General features: G+C 41.2%; 1 protein-coding gene and 1 long non-coding RNA gene across 14 annotated transcripts in view; one reads left to right on the top strand and one right to left on the bottom strand.

Moving 5' to 3' along the window:
- Positions 1 to 8386, top strand: part of LOC128096287 (uncharacterized) — a 164709-nt gene extending 156323 nt beyond the window's left edge. The window contains exon 7 of the long non-coding RNA XR_008213591.1: positions 4642 to 8386. This is a non-coding gene — a long non-coding RNA (uncharacterized LOC128096287). The remainder of the gene's footprint in view (positions 1 to 4641) is intronic.
- The window catches only part of LOC128096280 (protein unc-13 homolog B), a 207862-nt gene that overhangs the window by 37945 nt on the left and 159332 nt on the right, over positions 1 to 10585 (bottom strand). The gene's annotated exons all lie outside the window — the stretch shown is intronic.

Consider the following 10585-nt stretch of genomic DNA (forward strand, 5'->3'; position numbering starts at 1 on the left):
AGGCCTGTTTCTCCAGACTAAATTAAGCTGGGCTAAAGTAGGACCTAGAGTTACAGCCAGGATCAAGATGTTGAACATGTAAAGACCGTGGAGTGTCAACTGCTATAACAGAAATCACAGTGATCTGGATACTAAAACCATGAATTCAATCTCAGGGTTGATTATTACCTATTAATCTCAGAGCAATATTCCAAGGGAAGTGGGCACGTTCAGACTAGTCAAGCAAGCCACAGAAAGAGACAAAGTCTCCTTTTCTATTCACCAGAGACTACACTACTTTACAGGACCACATGTGGCCAGTCAGTATAGAGGGTCCCCAAAACAGCTTGACCACACAGCTGCCCTGACAGGCCTAGAGGCCCAGGCACAGCTTCTGTGACAGGCTTACTGGCAGGCAACACCCAGATCCAGGAAAAGCCATAAGCTGACACCACCCAGGGATCCACCCAGGGATGAGGAAATACCTGACATCCCAAACTTTCCAACCATTAGATAAGGTGGCCAGATGTCCTTGAGTATAGCACACACCTATTTTACAGATACCCCTAGACAATGTCAGCCAATCAGAGTCCTGAACCCTGGAAATCCCCTCACCCCAACCTCTGCTATGATAAAAACCTTACCCTGCTTCAGCTCAGGGCTCTCTGCTCTCACGCTGTGTCAGACAGAGAGACTAAGCCCAGGAGCTTGAAGGTAATAAAGGCTCTTTGCTTTTACATGTGGGATTCAGTCTCCGTGGTGGTCTTTTGGTGGTCCCTGCAATCTGGGCATAACAGCCAGGCCCACAGTCTTCCTATGAAATCATCCAACTAGGTCCTTCCACTTTCTTCTCTCAATTGAAAAGTCCATCACTATCATATTGCAAATAGAAGAAACTAATTCATAAGTTCTCAGCTATATTTCTGGTGGCCAAATGGATCATTTGTAAGGACTCAGTCCTTAATTACGTCATCAGCCTGCGATGGCGTCCCAGCCTAAAAAGCGGGTGGGCCCTCTGTGTGTCCCTCTTTCCTTTCTGCTCCTTCCTTCCATCTGTCCTCTCTCTCCCTCTCCCCCCCCCCCCCAATAAAGCTCTAAAAAGTAACCATGGCTCGTGACTCTCCTCCAGCACTCTCCTCTGTCGGCATGGCATGGCCACTGGGGGCGGCGGCCAGCCATGAGGAGCAGTGCCCGTTTAACCAACATCACTTGTCCAGACAGAAGAATGAACTCAGTAACAGCAGTCCTTCAAAACAGTGTGGCACCAGGAAGGTGAATGAGGATTGAAAGATAGATACTTCCTAGAGCAGGAACAGAGAGCTCTTTCACATCCACATCCCACCCTCCTGAGGATACTTTTTCTCTCTGAATAAGAAAATCAGGCAAGAAATACTTTGACCCTAAAGGCTCAAATTGGAAATGTTTCTTTCCTTCTCCACTTCTTAAACACAGTCTAGATCTCATACCACATTCTGATTACCCCCTCCCTGCCCTCAATTTCTCCAAATTTTATTCTCAAGAATAAAATATACAAATGGCTCAGTAAATAAAATGTTGTTGCACAAGCCTGAGAACTGAAATTCAAATGCCCCAGAACTCAAATAGATGCCCGATGGGCTAGGCGGTCCACCTTTAACTCTAGCTCTTGGAAGGCAGAGATGGGGGATCTTTGGAGCAACCTGGTTTGCTAGACTTGCTGTATTAGCAAGTTCTGGGTTCATTTGAAACCCTGTCTCAACTAACAACATGGAGAGTGAGAGGGCTGGGGAGCCAGATCAGGGCCATGACAGGCTCCTAGTAGTCCTGCCAAAGACCAGGCCTTAGTTTCAGTTTACTGGAGCTGGCTGGAGCTGAGCAGGCAGTTCTCGGGAAACCCACAACTCAGGGGCAACCAATCAGCAGGCGCCCCACAGCCTTCTGCTGGCTAAAGACAGCTTTCTCTACCCTGCTTCTGGAAAGTTCCTAAGCACTAGAGCCACCTACCATCCTATAACAACCCATAAAGTTTTTGTTTAAACCCACCAATCAACCCCCAGACTAATCTCTCCCCCCTGGAATTCTCCTAACCCCGCTTAAAAGGAACCTGCGAGCTTCTCTCCGGGTTGCCATTTGCCACTTTGTCAGATGGTTAGACTGCAACATACTGGTAATTTTTAATAAATGCCCTTGCTGCTTGCACATGTGATTGGTGGTCTTTTATGGGAATTCTCACAGACCTTAACAGAGTGCAATCAAGACTCCTGACATTAACCTTAGGCCCAAGAACGCACACACATGCAAACATACATAAATTTTTAAAATACATAATAAGCTGACAAAGCCATCAAGGCTCTTAAAGATTTGATCCCAAGCCCCGAATTTTACTCTCCCACCAACTTTCTTGGACTTATATATACTTTGTACAATCTCATTTTCTCACAGTCAAAAATCCACAGTTATTTACTCATTCCGTTCTACCAGCCTGACACAGTTTTTTTCTGATACCCACCCAGGTAGGAGTTAATTAATTCCTACTGAGGCATCTAAGGTCTGTTTATCTTTGTCCTCTTTTTAGTACTTACCATATCATGCCTTGACAAATTCCACCATCATACACATGAGAATATGACAAATAGATACAGATGTTGAATCTCAACTGGCTACTACCGTCATTTGACAGTCTATCATTACACTAGTCTCTTCCCTCCCTGGCTGCTGCCCTAACAGTAGTTATACCATACCTTCAAATCCCTACTTAGCCTAGCATACTATTATCTGACTCCTGCACAGCACCTGCATATCTCATGCTTAGTTTAAATTGAGGATGTTTTAAAACACACACACACACACACACACACCACCACCACCACCACAATAACAACAAAATGCCTCCTCTTACTTTCTCATATCCAAGGCCTGAGATAATCCTCCCCAATCCACAGCCAGACAGCTAGATTCCTCCTTCTTTTCCCTCAGTAAGTATGTGTGGTGGTTTGAAAGAAAATGGTCCCCAGAGTGGTGCTATTAGGAGTTATGGCTTTGTTGAAGTAGGTATGGCCTTGTAGGAGGAAATGTGTCAGTGTGGGGGTGGGTTTTGAGGACTCATACAGGGTCAAGCCATGCCCAGTATCTCAGATGACTTCCTGTTGCCTTCTGATCAAGATGTAGCCAGCACCATGTCTCTTCTGCACCACCATGTCCTGTCATGATGATAATGGACTAAACCTCTGAAAATGTAGGCCACTCCAATTAAATTTTCCTTTATAAAAGTTGTCATGGTCATGGTGTCTCTTCACAGCAATAGACCGTATGGGTTGATCATCCAATCCTCTGTAATCTACCTCCTAAATATCTTTGACATCTTTTTCTGATCTGAATTCTAGGTTGCCATTGGCCTAATCCATACCCTCACTGCCTCTCATCTGGACTACAACAAGAAATTCTATGATCACCTCCCCTGGCACTGGACATGGTCCTCTTTATGGTCCAATTTACACTTCATAGTCTTATTTCCAAATGTTCATCACAGTTTTCATTTGCCTGGCTGCACCAATGGCTCACCAGGCCTTATTACAACATATAAAGTACTTCAACATTTTAAATTTCAATACCATTGTAACTCACCCTTCTGCCTCTCCTCTGTATCTGTCCCATATGAAAAAGTCTTACTGAGCGTTACCCACTGAATGCCTGCACATCTCCCTCTCGTGCTCATGGAACAGATCAGGGCTTATTCTTTATGATTGAGCTCAAATATTAAAACTTCTGTGAAATTTCCTTATTTGACTTCCAAGGGCAGAATAAGTCATCTCTCCATCATGTGTCAAAAGTACCCTCTCTTCTGTGTGGACTCTTCTATGGCAGTATATTATCAATAGTATGTTTCATTGCAGTTGTCTGTATAAACATCTCCCTTTATACTTCTTAAGAACCGTGAGCCTGTGTGTATGTGTCTATAATCGTGCACACATGTATGTAGATGCCAAAGGTCAAGGTTAGTGTTTTCCTTAGTCACTCTATACCTTACTTTTTAAAAACATTTATTTGTGTGTGTGTGTGTGTGTGTGTGTGTGTGTGTGTGTGTGTGTGTGTGTGTAAAATGCATGAAAGTATTCACATGTACCATGGCATATATGTGGAAGTCAGAAAAAAAAATTGTAGAAGTCAGTTCTTTCTTTCCATCATGTGGGATCCAGAGACAAACTCAGGTTGTTAAATTGGTGGGACGTGCCTTTACCCACTGGGCTACCTTGCTGGCCTTTTACCTTACCTGTAGAGATAGGGTCTTTTGCTGAGCTCAGATATAAAAATTTGGCTAGACTGGCTGGCCAGCAAGCCCTAAAGAGCCTCCTCTCTCTGCTTCCATGGTGCTGGGATTACAGGGGTACGTGCCTCAGTGCCTGGTGTTTTATGTGAGCACTGAGGAACAAACTCAGATCCTAAAGTTTGTGAACAAGCATTTTACCAAGTGAGCTATCCTCCAGCCTAAGAACTGTGAATTTCTTAAGAATATCTTGTGATCAAGGAATCTATGACCTTCTTGAGAATAAGCACGATATATTTAATCTTACCTTTTTAGCCAGAAGGCTCAGTAAATCTATAACTTGTATTTAGGAAAAGGAATCTATAAATTTCAGGACTTAGAAAACAAAAGGCTTTTCTAAGAAAACCTCTCTTGTCCAGGACCAAAGAAAATATGCCAGAAGCCTGTACCATTTCCAGAGGGAGAAGCAGAAGAATCTGAAGTTCAAGGTTATCCTCATTTACACAGTGAACTGAATGCCAATGTAGTATATATGATGTAAGGATTATGTCCTTAATTATGTCACCAGCCTGTGACAGTGTCCCAGCCTAAAAAGTGGGCGTGCCCTCTCTGTGCCCTCTTTTTCCTCACTCTCTCCTTCCATATTCTCTCCCCTCTGCGCTCGCTCTCTCTCTCTCTCTCTCTCTCTCTCTCTCTCTCTCTCTCTCTCTCTCTCTCTCTCTCTCTCCCCCCCTTTCTTTCCCAATAAAGCTCTAGAAAGGTAACCATGGCTCATGATTCTTCCGCCATCGCAACATCCAGGGCTCTCTTCCGTTGGCATGGCCGCTGCAGGCGGCAGCCAACCATGAGAGCTGCCACTTAACCAACATATGAGGCTCTGTCTCAAAAAACAAACAAACAAACAAACAAACAAAAAACAAAAACCTAAAAAAACCTATTTTTAAATTAAAAGTTGGCAGGAAGGTCTCATCAATAATATGTTTAAGCAGAGATGTGGAGGAAAAGAATAAAAAGAACATTCAGAGTCCTTGAAGAAAAGTAGTTTAGGTCTAATTCACACAAGTGTGAAGCCTAAGATGAGAACATAATTGGTGTAGAAGAACAGGAAGTTTTCAATGAAGAGCCAGTTCGAGCCCCACAAAGAACTCTGACTTTCATTTGAATCAGAAGTGATGTGATCTTTTATAACAATTACTCTGATTGCTGTGAAAGAACAGACTATAGAGGGACAGGAATTTAAACAAGAACAGTTAGATTACTGAAATAATGTAGATGAAAGAAAATGGTGGCTTAAACAGAAATGGATGTGATGGAGGTAGAGGTCACTGCTTAAAATGTAGAGGATGTGTTAGCAAGACGGCTCAGCAGTAAAGGCACTGAGTTCAACCCCTGGAACACACATGCTAAAAACAAAGAACTGACTCTGGTAAGTTGTCCTCTGATGTGTACATATGTACACGTACAGAGAGAGAGAGAGAGAGAGAGAGAGAGAGAGAGAGAGAGAGAGAGAGAGAGAGAGAGAGAGAGGGAAGGAGGGAGGGAAGGAGGGAGAGAGAGAGTATAAATGAATGAATAAAGTTGAAAGTAGAGAAGGCATAATTTACTAATGGATTAAAGTCAGACATGACCACAATTTACTGGTAAGGAAAACTAGATAAAAAGCAGAGTTGTTGAGGAATTGAGGAGAAAGATCTAGAGTTTGGTTTGGGATGTGCTCTGTCTGAGACACCTGTTTACTTCCTAATAATGATACTGAGTAGATGTGGAGTGGTATTTGTGGAAGATGTCTGGACTTGAGCTGTAAGTCCCAGAATGATTATAAAATCCATGTAGATATGAACAGAGAGAAAGTGGCAAGGTTGAGCCTTAGGGTGTTACAAAGTTGTAGAGATAAAGAAAGATAGGCAAGCATAATTTGAAATCAATGACAAAAGAAAATTATAATGAGAAAGAGCCCAGAGAGTTTTTATGGAAGCCAAGTGAAGAGAATGTCTCAAAAAGAATAGAGGCATAAAGGCATCCAATCAAAGAGAAGTAATGAGAGTCTAGAAACAACGCCTACTCTCATGCCCAGTTCATGTCTGATAAATGTGCTAAGGCTGTTTTAGAGGAAACAAGTAGTTTAATACATTATGCTGGACAATGCATAAGAGTGAGGTTGAACTATTCCCTGTACCATCCACACACAACTACAAATGGATCACAGATCTAAATACACCAGCTATAAAACTATAAAACTCTCAAAAAAACAAAGGATTGGGGGCTGAGGAAATGGCTCAGTCAAGTGTCTGCTGTGCAAGCATGATGACCTGAGTTCAGATCCCCAGCATATATGAAAAAAGCAGGGCATGCTGGGGATCGGAATGCACGCCTTGATCCCAGCACTTGGAAGGCAGAGGCAGGCAGATCTCTGTGAATTAAAGGCCAGCCTGATCTATAGAAGAGCTAGTTCCAGGACAGCCAAGGCTACACAAAGAAACCCTATTTCAAAAAATAACAAACAACAAACAAACAAACAAACAAACAAACAAAGCAGGACATGGTAGCACATGTCTGTAACCTTAGTGTCGGTGGGATGGGGTGGAGACAGGCTGATCCTTAGAGTTCACTGGCCAGATAATCCAGCTAATCAATGAGCTCCAAGCTCAGAGAGACCCAGCCTCAAAACATAAGGTCGAAAGCAATAGAGCAGTATTCCTTAACCTTCCTACTGCTGTGACCCTTTAACACAGTTCCTCATGCTGTGGTGACCTTCAACCATAAAATTATTTTGTTGCTACTTCATAAGTGTAATTTTGCTACTGTTATGAATAGTAATGTAAATATCTGATATGCAGGATATCTGACATGCAACCTTCACAGGTTGAGAACTGCTGCAATAGAGGAAGATACCCGATCAACCTGTGGCCTCCTGTAAGCTCTGTAACAAGCACACAGAAGCACACAGTCACATATAACACACACACACACACACACACACACACACACATACACACAGAGAGAGAGAGTATTAAATCTTTGTAATTTTGTATTAAACCATAGTTTCTTAGTTATAATAAAAAATCATGATCAAAACAAAAAATGTTGATAAACTGAATTTTATCAAAATTCAAGACCTTTGTGTGCTACTTCACATCAATTATGATGGCTCTTATTAAATAAGAAAACAAGCATTAGAGATCCTGTGGAGAAACTAGAATCCCTATGCACTGTTGGTGGGGACACAAAATTGTGCACTTTACCAACTGCGCCATCTCTCCAACCCCTCATCCTTTGGGATATTTTTCTAAATATTTTATAGGTTTAGGCTCATATAGTTAGGTCAGTGGTGCATTTGGAGTTGTTTTTGCTTGTGTGTGTGTGTGTGTGTGTGTGTGTGTGTGTGTGTGTGTGTGTGTGTGTGTATGCATGTGGGCTTAGTTAAAAATAACTATTTAGAGTTGTTTTGTGCTAGTTAGGGTTCAACCTCACACTCTTGTGCATTATGCATATCAAGTTGTCCATCATAATTTATTTTACTCTTCTGTCCTTAAAAAACAGCCTTAGGGGACTGGATAGATGGTTCAGTGGTTAAGAGCACTGAGTGGTCTTCCAGCTGAACCAGGTTCAATTTCCAGCACACACATCAGGCAGCTCACAACCTCCTGTAAGTTAAGCTCCCAGGAATCTGGCCTTCTGGCCTACACCAGCACCAACATGTGGCATACACTCACACATATACATGATTTAAAAAACAAAACAACAACAACAACAACAAAACGGCCTTAGAACTTTTGTCAAAGCTGTGTTGGACATCTCATCTTCCACTATGAATCTCTACTTCACATTTTAGTTCTGGACTTGAGGAGAGACCCTGTCTCAAAAAATAAGGTAAAGCCAGGCAGTGGTGGAGCAGGTCTTTAATCTAGCACTTGGGAGACAGAGGCAGGCAGATCTTAGTTTGAGGACAGCCTAGTCTACATAATGAGTTCCAGGACGACCAAAAGAAACCCTGTCTTGAAAAACTAAATAAAATATAATAATAATAATAATAATAGTAATAATAATAATAAAATAACAATAATAATAATAATGTAGAGAGAGTCGTAGTGGAAGATGTCTGACACAGTAATCCCAACCTCAAAACATACACCCAAAAGAAATGAAGGCAGGAACTCAACACACACCCTTTATAACTATAACTCAGAGCAGCACTGTTCACAACAGCCAACAGGAAGATACTACCCACCTGTTCACAACAGGCAAATGGATGGGTGAAAAGATAACGTATACATACAATAGCATACTGCTTGGGAGAAAACGTTGACACATGGATGAACCTAGAGGACATGAGGCCAAACAAAAAATAAGCCAGCCGCAAAGGACAAACATCATTTGATTATACTTATATGAATTCACTAATTCATTCACTAAAGCAGTCAGTTCACAGAAACAGAAAGTTTCTAGACTATAGGAAGGGTGAATGAGCAGTTATTATCTGAAGGCTTCAGAGCTGGAAAAGGTACAATAGATGGTGGTGATGGTTGTACAATGTGAATATACACAATTTACAATTCAAAATGCTTAACATTTTTGTTACATATATTTTGCCATAGTAAAACTTTTAAAAGTAGTTAGTAATGAATGCACTTATATCCAGAACATTTAAATAGCCTGTGTCCAACTTAACAACAAACAAGCAAACCATTTTAAATGTGCCAAAAATTTAAATGGACATTACTCTAGCCATATAAAGGACCAATCAACACATGCAAAGATGTTTAATAAAATTAGACACTATGGAAATGCAAATCAAAACTACATTGAGAAACCACTTCACAACTCACAAGAGTGTCAAAAGGACAAATAATGTTGCCAATGCTAGTCTGAAATGAAAACCCTATGTTGCTGCTAGAGATATATAATAGTGTAACCACACTAGAAAAGTTTCATAATTCTCTAACTTGTCAAACACAGAATTTTCACAGGAAACAGCAATTCTACCTCTCAGTAAATATCTAAGAGAATAGAAAACATGTCCACTGTGGACATGAGGCAGTAAACCTATAATCCTAGCAGCCTGGGTACGGACTCAGAAAGAAGAGCAACAACAACAAACATATTCACACAAAACTGATGCACAACTCCAGTGTTCACAGCAGCATTATTCTTTCTTTCTTTCTTTCTTTCTTTCTTTCTTTCTTTCTTTCTTTCTTTCTTTCTTTCTTTCTTTCTTCCTTCCTTCCTTCCTTCCTTCCTTTCCTTCCTTCCTTCTTCTTTCTTTCTTTCTTTCTTTTTTTAAAGTATTTTGAGACAAGGTTTCTCTGTGTAACATCCTGGCTGAGATCGGCCTGCCTCTGCCTCCCAAGTGCTGGGAGTAAAGGTGTATGTCACCACTGCAGGCACATTACTCTTAAGAACAAGAAGTGTTAACAATTCTCCAAATGACCATCAATAGAATGTTCAGCCAATAAATATTATTCAGTCACAAAAAGAAATGAAGTACCAATGTGTGCAAAACCACTAGTGAGACCAAGAAACATGCTAAATAAAAGAAACCATACAAAAAGTGTCTGCTATTATACGAATTCATTTATGGAAACTATGCAGAACACACAAAGTAGATTAGTGGTTGTCAGAGGCTGAACGCAAAGGGGTGGGAGACTGATTGCTAATGGGGATTCTTAAGATGTTGGAAATGTTCTTAGATTAGATAATGGATGATTTTATAATTATATGAATATATAAACAAACAAAAATGCTAGACTACTTTTGAAGGGACGTAAGGGCAATTTTATGATATGTAAATTACCACATTAAAACTTTCATAATAAAAATAAGAAAATGACCTACCAGGTGTGTCGAGTTGCTGACAGACTCTTTAGGAGGAGGATGAAAGACAGACCAGCAGTTTAAGTACCCCAGGGCTTTTTTGACCAGCCAGCAGTTCTCCTTCAAGCTTTAAGGAGTTGTAAAGATGCACTGTTTTAACAACACAGTGTTTCTTTTGCTGCTGTAAAGAAGTAATTTCAGGATGTTCAAGGAAGGAAAAAAACTGGCTTCAGAGTAAAGAAGAAGAGAAACCCCTTCTAGAAGGGGAATTATGGAAGGTGCTTTGGGCTGGTGAGAATGAGTAAATGCGGGAGGCTGACATGGTGAGCGCGCGAGAGCCTCAGGTTAGAAGGAAGCATATATACGTGAGTGCACTGGAAACAGGAAAGCAAGACAAACTGCAGGACAGAAGTGCCCTTTGGGGAGGGGTACAGTAGAACAAGAGAAGATAAACCTGAAAACATAAACCAGAAACCAGCTGAAGGAATGTGGATTATTTTATACATATATAATTTATCAGGAACAGCTCCGGGGATATTTGAAAAGAGAGTG

The sequence above is a fragment of the Peromyscus californicus genome, unplaced genomic scaffold (assembly GCF_007827085.1).
Source record: "Peromyscus californicus insignis strain IS unplaced genomic scaffold, ASM782708v3 Scaffold_5__1_contigs__length_169319896, whole genome shotgun sequence".
Lineage (NCBI taxonomy): Eukaryota > Metazoa > Chordata > Mammalia > Rodentia > Cricetidae > Peromyscus > Peromyscus californicus.